A 7,781-nucleotide genomic window follows, 5' to 3' on the forward strand; every position below is an offset into this window, starting at 1 on the left:
TGGAGGAGCATCTCTTACAGTCAGCAGCCGCAACTAAGTAAAAGGTGAGCAGAAAACCTATTAACCAAATTTCTGTATGTCTTATGAGACATTTCGTGGCTGTGAGAGTATGATTCAACAGTAGTACTGTTTATAAGAATAAAACACAGAGAATACGTACGGATTAGTCTCATAAAAGACCAGAGAAGGGGTTAGAAGGTCCCCTCATCCAGATAGTCGGGCCGGATATTGCCTGATTGCCTGGATGTAAAAGCTGCCCTCTGAGTTTATGAGAAAAGAAGAGAAAAGGCCAGAAAAGAAGAGAAAAGAAGATAAGATAAGAAAATGGGCCGACTAGCATGGTTTAAAGGCCAGAGGGGTCTGATCAGCCCCCAAAAAGGACTGCAGTCTAGGAGTTTAGGGTTTAGAAGGTCCCCTTTGTCTAAATATTTCGGCTTGTAGATCGCCTAGGTATTCAGACAATTAAAGCTACCACTCTGAGTGTCTGAGTAGATAAGACTAAAAGAGTTAGGGTTTAAAAGGTCTCCCTTTGTCGGAATATCTAGGCTTGTAGATCGCCTAGGTATTCAAACAATAAAAGCCACCACTCTGAGGGTCTTGAGTAGAAGAGACTAGGAATTAGGGTTTAAAAGGCCTCCCTTTGTTTGAATACTTAGGCATGTGGATCCCCTGGGTATTCAGAGAATAAAAGCTGCCACTCCGAGTGCTCAAGTAGAACAGACTAGGAGTTAGGGTTTAAAAGGTCCCCCTTTGTCTGAATATTTAGGCAGTGGATCCCCTGGGTATTCAGAGAATAAAAGCTACCACTCCGAATGTCTGAGTAGATAGATAGATCGATTACTTCATTCATCCCCGAAATGAAATGAGGTAAGGGAGTAGGAATAGGAGAAGTACAGGAGAAGAATTTAGATGTCTCTCATTCAGACAATTCGGGCCCGATATTGCCTGTGTGTCTGAGTGTAAAAGACACCATCTGAGGTAATAGAATGAAAAATAAGAAATCATTATAAAATAGCAGAAATAGAGAAAGATAAAAGAGCCTAGGAGGTTTATGTAGGTATTAAAAAGGTGTCTTTTGTTTTTACTGTTGTGAGTGAGATCTGTAGACCACGCCGAAGCAGCGGGTGGACAGAAACCTAACGGTGATAACATAAGTCCACTGTCTGTTGAAGTAAGCTGTTCAAGGGTCTAAATAAGTTCTGGTGTCGTGACCAGGTCCTTACGTGAACGGTCACTTGGGCTGAGAACTCGGGACATAGCGTGCCATACCTCTCAGCTGGCCAGAGTGCGTGAATGAGAACACAGTATGTGTGATTCAGACACAGCTGAACCAGGGACTTTAGGTGCCCACTTAAAGGAAAGGTGGGACAGGATAAAACAATCCTTCCTGGAGAAGGGAGCAAAAAGAGAGCTTAAAGATTTTGAAAAATGATGCAGAGACGTAACAACAGATGGTCTGTTCGGTGGCATGGGGGGCCCCCCCCACCGACAACCACTCTATACGGGAACTCTCTAAAATATAAAAAACAAACAAAAACAATTGATTCAACTGATGACACAATTTAAAAAAATCGGGAAGGTTATCAGAGGGAAAGAAAGAAAAGAAAAGGTAAAGATTAAAGATCATATAAAATTTACAAGTATGCATTTTAGCAGTTGCTTTTCTAGCCACAATAACATTCCAGTGCAAGCAGTCCAGACCGGAGAAAAGCAGGAAGATAAGGACGGACTAACAAGGACAACCGCCGCGACAACTGGTGAGATACCCCTTCCATACACACCACGGGAAGCGCAGGCTAATGCGCCAACATAAAAAATAAATAAATAAATAAATAAAAAATCTGTTTGTGGACACTAGGACTATAATGGAGAGAGCAGGACAGGAGAACTCTAATGAACAGTATAGCCCAAATAATTTGTTTGTACAAATGCCACAAATGATTGTAACCAAAGGCATGCTTACATGTGAATTAAAAACCCACGCCGGAGGAGGCTATTGAGCAAGCATATAAAGAAGAGGTAAGAGAGGAGCAGTTAAAAGAAATGAAAAGTACACTGAATGAATTAAAAGATGAAATGGCCAAATTAACCATTCAAGCCAGTGAAGTGGAGTCACGGTCAGAGTATGGAGACACAGGAGGGAGTGACGAAGGGAGTGAGGGAGATAGAGCATGGGGGTTAAGAAAGTGGATGACAGGGACGTGATAAGATATCTGGAAGAACAAACAACAAAGCCACATGATATGGAACAACTAACAAAGACCCTGAAACAGTTGGGAGAGCAAGCCACAGAACCGATAGAGGCCTTGGAAAGATTAGAACAGGGGCCGCAACACAGTTGTAACAAACCGCGTCCTAAGCACACTAGTATAGAAACAAAAAATTATGGAGCCAGACCGAAAACAAGCTGTTCTGTTTCACAATTTGACAGCGACACAGAACAAGGGGGGGCTACACCAACATACATGCTGTATCCACGTGACCTGACCCAAGATACAGAACGGGTATATGGACAAAAAGGGACAGGTCATTATCAGCTGAGGTCTGGACTGAAGAATGAGACTCCTGGTCAGTTCCCCCTGATAGACACTAGGACCAGAATGGGACAGTACAACCCCTGTCCTATGCAGACCAAGCACTGCTAAAAACCACACTGCCAGACCCCAAAGACGGAAGAAATAACTGGATAAGAGAATTTCTAAAAACTTTTAGTGGGCAAGTGCTGGCCATGGGAGACGTAAGAGCGTGTTTGGCTGCACACTTGGAACCCCATGAACTAGCCCAGTTGGAAACAGCCGCCAGAACCGTACAGGTCGTTGCAGCGGAACCTCTTCAATGCCTGGCCCCTAGACTCTGGGTGGCTTTGAGAACTCAATATCCAGTAAAAACTGACTCTAATCAAATGAATGATACCTACAAAAAGCCCGGGGAAGCAGGGAAGGAGTAACATAAACCGTTTGTTAAAACTATGGGAGGGTCACACGGGGTCTAGCCCATTAACTGACTCGCTACAGAGACTGTTTAAGCAAGCCGTGATAAAAGGACAAACAGGTGCAGTTAGAGAAGAAATGGAGAAATTGGTAGCCGGAGATAGCATGCCCCTGGAAATGTGGATTGCCACTTTGGTTCACCACTTAGATCGGGAAGATAAGAGTAAAAAGAGACAAGACAGGGAGCTTGAAAAACTTAATATGCAGCTGCTGCAAGAACAGTTGAAGGAGCTGAAAGACAAGGTCACTGATAAAATAAAAAACCAAAAAGATTAAAGCCCAAATGCCTGCTGTATCTACAGCTCCGCTTAGTGGCCAAACTCAAATACCCCTGCCAGCAGATGAAGGGCTGGTACGCATATATCAAATGTATCAACAATATCCCCCAGGTGGCCAATGCAGGGGAAGCTAACAACTTAGGATCTATGATAACACAAGCTATTGATGCAAGTGATTGGCAGGCAGTGACAGGGACCACGCTAATGGAATATAGTCCCTCTTGTAAATGCTACAAGCTAAAGTATAATGGAACATTTCAGTGTGAGTTGGAAAAAGATGAAAAAAGCAGAACACATGTCAGAGAAAACACTGACTCTGAATTGGCTATGCCACTCTTGAAACAAATACCAGACGAAGTGTGGGCAACTGGACCTTTTGATGTAGGACATTGCAGAGAAATACCTCCTATCATACTATAGATGAAAACACCAGAGATCATAAACCAACCTCAATATCCCCTATCCCAACCCATACACAATGCTCTCGAATCTAGATCAACATCCCTATAGCGCCAGAGTGTAGACACCTGTTTGCATTCACTTTTGAAGGGAAGCACTATATCTATACTAGATTACCACAAGGCCTCACGGATAGTCCTTCCCTGTTTAACCACTCACTATGGGTTCTAATGTCTAAATACCAAATTCCGAAATCTGTTGTATATTGCAATATGTTGATGACATTCTGATCGCAGGCGAGACTGAGGAAAACATAGCACAACTGACAGTCGCTTTGCTCACATGGTCAGGGGAGAAAGGGTTTAAAGTATCCGACTCTAAATTACAGAACTGCAGAGCTCGAGTGGCGTTCCTCGGGAGAATAATTTCAGGACGGGGGGTAGGTATGACAGCCACAAAACAAACAAAACCACAAAAACAACATACTTTCATATGCAAAACCTACTACTATACAACAAATGATGGCCTTTTTGGGATGGCAAATTACAATAAGAATTACATATCAGAGTACGCTGAAACTGGGTCCCCTTTAAGGAGACTCATTACAGATACAGGACATAGCCAGCTAAAAGCAAATCTTACCTGGACTAAAGAAGCTGAGGAAGCCTTCATTGCCCTAAAACAACAGCTAGCTCAGGCTAGAGAGCTCTCGGCTCCCGATTTGAGTAAAATGTTTGAATTTGATGTGAAAGAACAAGAGGGTTTTGTGAGCTCCGTACTGTAGCAGCCCGGAGGTCAAGGGAGGAGATAGGGCAAAAGTGGTAGCATCCCTATCTATCAGAAGTGTGTAAATATTTTGTAGATACATGTTCCAGTTGCTCCAAGTTTAACCCATGAGCAACTCTTAAGATGGGGATGGGAGTGTTTCCCGTCCCAAACAGGCAAGAAGTGGTGATTGACTTCACAGACATGGGAATTAATCAGAGAGTAAAAGGCTGTAGATATTTGCTTGTTTGTGTTGATACTTTTTCTGGATGGGTGGAAGCTAAACCCACCAGAACTGAGACAGCTCAAGAGGTCATAAATTGGTAGATATATGACTTAATACCTCGCTACGGGGTCCTAGAAAGTATCTGTTCGGATAATGGGACCCATTTTATAGAAGAGTCCTTAAAGTTGGACAGAGGCTAAACCTCTGGTCCTATTCCCATTGAGATCCAGCCCAAGCAACACAACAGGACTCTCACCTCACGAGCTGTTGACAGGAAGAAAAATGCCCTGTCCATTTACAAATATCCTGCATAGTGGTGAAGCTCCTGACCTGGCCACTCAGGAGAAAGAGATGCAGGAAGCGTTTTAGTTTTTGTCTCCCTGGATACAGAAAATCCTTAAAAAAGGAGCCCACTGGAGCTCCACGGGAGGAGATAAAAGAAGGAGAGTGGATTTACAGAAGAGTGTTCCACACGATGTGGGAGGGGCCAAGGTGGATCGGCCCGTTCAAGGTAGTATCATCAACTACATATGGTGTGAGGGTCTGGCTGAATGAATAGCAGACTAAGCTAAGTAAATATTGGCACAAAACACACTGTAGAAAAGGACAGCCGTCCCCAGAGAGAAACCTTAGAGAAATCAGAAAGCACCTAAGGGACATAGGCAAAGACACAGAGGGAGAATAAGATGATGACCTACAGGTCATGGCTTACACTGGCCTGTTTGGCGGCGGTAAGTCTGATGGCGGCCATGCTGTTAGTATGGCTGAATGTAGAGGACAGATCACAGATTAAGGAAAAGGATGCTGTAAGTTTCCCCCACAGAATTATTATTCCAACAGGGGGATCTAAAATTCGAACACGACGAGAAACTCACCAAGATCAATATATACAGAAGTACGAGGGGTTGAGCTTTATTATGAACGGGAACCAGATAAGTATAAATTAGCTGATAAGATCACAGCCGGGTGGGGATCCATATTCCTCTGGATTACCCCAAACAAAAATGTGGATGGAATAAGTTATTTACATTATAATATCTAGAGATTGGCAAACTATACAAGAGATGGGTCTCTTACTGCACACCAGAATAGACTTGCTCTGATCCTGACTGAAAAGGGAGGTGTCTGTAACATGTTTGGAGAAGTGTGTTGTACATTCATCCCAAATAATACTGCCCCTGACGGATCCCTGACCAAAACCTTGAGAGGCCTTAGAGCCTCTCGAATGAATTAGAAGAACATTCTGGGGTCACAGACCCCTTATCTGGCCTGTTTGGTAATTCTTTGGTAAATTGGAAAAAATTAGTAGCTAGCGTAGCTACCTCACTGGCTATTGCATTTGTGGTGTTTGCTCTGTGAGGTTGTCGTTGTATCCCATGTGCTAGGACTCTCATCGTGCGGTGTATCGACAACACGCTGGGGAATGTGGAGTCCAAGGAAGCACCACCAGTTTATCAGATGAACCAAGCAGAGGGCGTGACTCTGCTCGATGCAAGTGCCGAGATACAGGAGAGGCCATTCCAATATTCAGATGGGGACTCTGACAACGAGCCTGACCCAGATGATTTAGTATGAGCTCAGGGTCTACAATAACTGATCTTACTATGTTAGAATAGTATTTTGCTGTGTGGCTTGCTTCTAGGCTTTGGCTTTTGATATATACGTATATATGCATTTTATACACATATAGTGAATGTTAGTTAATTTTCCAAAGATGTTGCACACACAACCTGAGCCTACCGGAGAGATGGCAACGTGTTTGTGGGAGCACGTTCACGTGACCGCTGGAAGGAGACCCAGGTTACAAATATAGTTTAGATTGCATTCATACACCCATTTCATACAGGGTTTTTACATTACATGATAATTTAGGGGTGGCGTACCCTTAAGGCACGCCAACAGGGGGATTTGTTGGGTTTAAAGGGGTTAATAAGGCCTTCAGCCTGTGTATAACACTGGGAAGAATCAGGAAGAATGTTATTTCTGTTAACTCACCGTACAAGGAGTTGTCTTCCGCTTTGCTACAGCTTGCTCACAGATTAGGACACATCACACCCTAATATCTCACTTGCTGGAAACCAGATAAAGCTAATTGGCTACACATAGAAATTCACTGACACATGAGAGGCAGGACTCCTCCCCATTGTCTTACGGGTGGGGTCTAGGTAGAATAAGGTCACTGTACGTCCCTGAAGTGGAGCTTTTGGTTCTTTTTACCCCTAAGGTGAACTGACCAAAGCCTCAGCGCTGAAATCAATATCTATTCTCTGTGTAACAATAAATATCCAAAATGTGAGAAATTGTTGCGTGATTTGTGCGTAGGTGAACTACCCTTTCCAAACGGTATAAAGATCCTGGGCTGAAGGAGAGGAAAATATCCTCCTTCACACACTCCTCTCCATCTTTGAAGTAATATATTAAAACTATGAGACATTCCTGTCTTTGTGTAGTAGGACCTTCCCAGAGTCGTATATTAGTGTGAACATCAGCTCTGGTTTGACTTTAGCATCAGTGAAGCTTCACAGTAAAATAACTTCTGACAACCAAGCTAGAAAATCCATGGGGGGAGACTCACCCCTGACCCTGGTCCTAACCCTGGGGGGGGGGGGGGGGGGGGGGGGTAGAAAGGGGGTCAGAGACGTTATGATGTGGTGCTGGATCGGTTTATGGGCACAGAAATGATTTAAACTTCATTTTAATGTCATTAAAGCCTCTGTTCAATGAGTCATATGTGGTTAGCTTAGCATATGCTGGTGTTGCTGTGTGACTTTAGATATGGCCATGCTAGCAGTCTTTATGCTAATTACCTATTAGCTAATTATTAGCTATTTTTGTTGAATTTTCACACTAACATATTAATAAAATGTCACATAAACAAACTACTTCAAATATTTAACCTGAAAAGGTAAATGAAACATAACTATTACTAATTATTTAACTGTAAAAGTAACTCGTGATATTTTTGAGTATATTAGAAAAATGAAGCAAACTAAATCGTGTAAAACTAGGCACAACTAAATGTTTTGTTCTTAAAAAACTAAAATGTAATATGGTGAAATCCTCTGAATGAGGCTTTATTTCGTAACATACTTCGAACTTAGAGATTTATTTCAAAAAGTTTTA

Source organism: Mugil cephalus, chromosome 1 (assembly GCF_022458985.1).
Source record: "Mugil cephalus isolate CIBA_MC_2020 chromosome 1, CIBA_Mcephalus_1.1, whole genome shotgun sequence".
Lineage (NCBI taxonomy): Eukaryota > Metazoa > Chordata > Actinopteri > Mugiliformes > Mugilidae > Mugil > Mugil cephalus.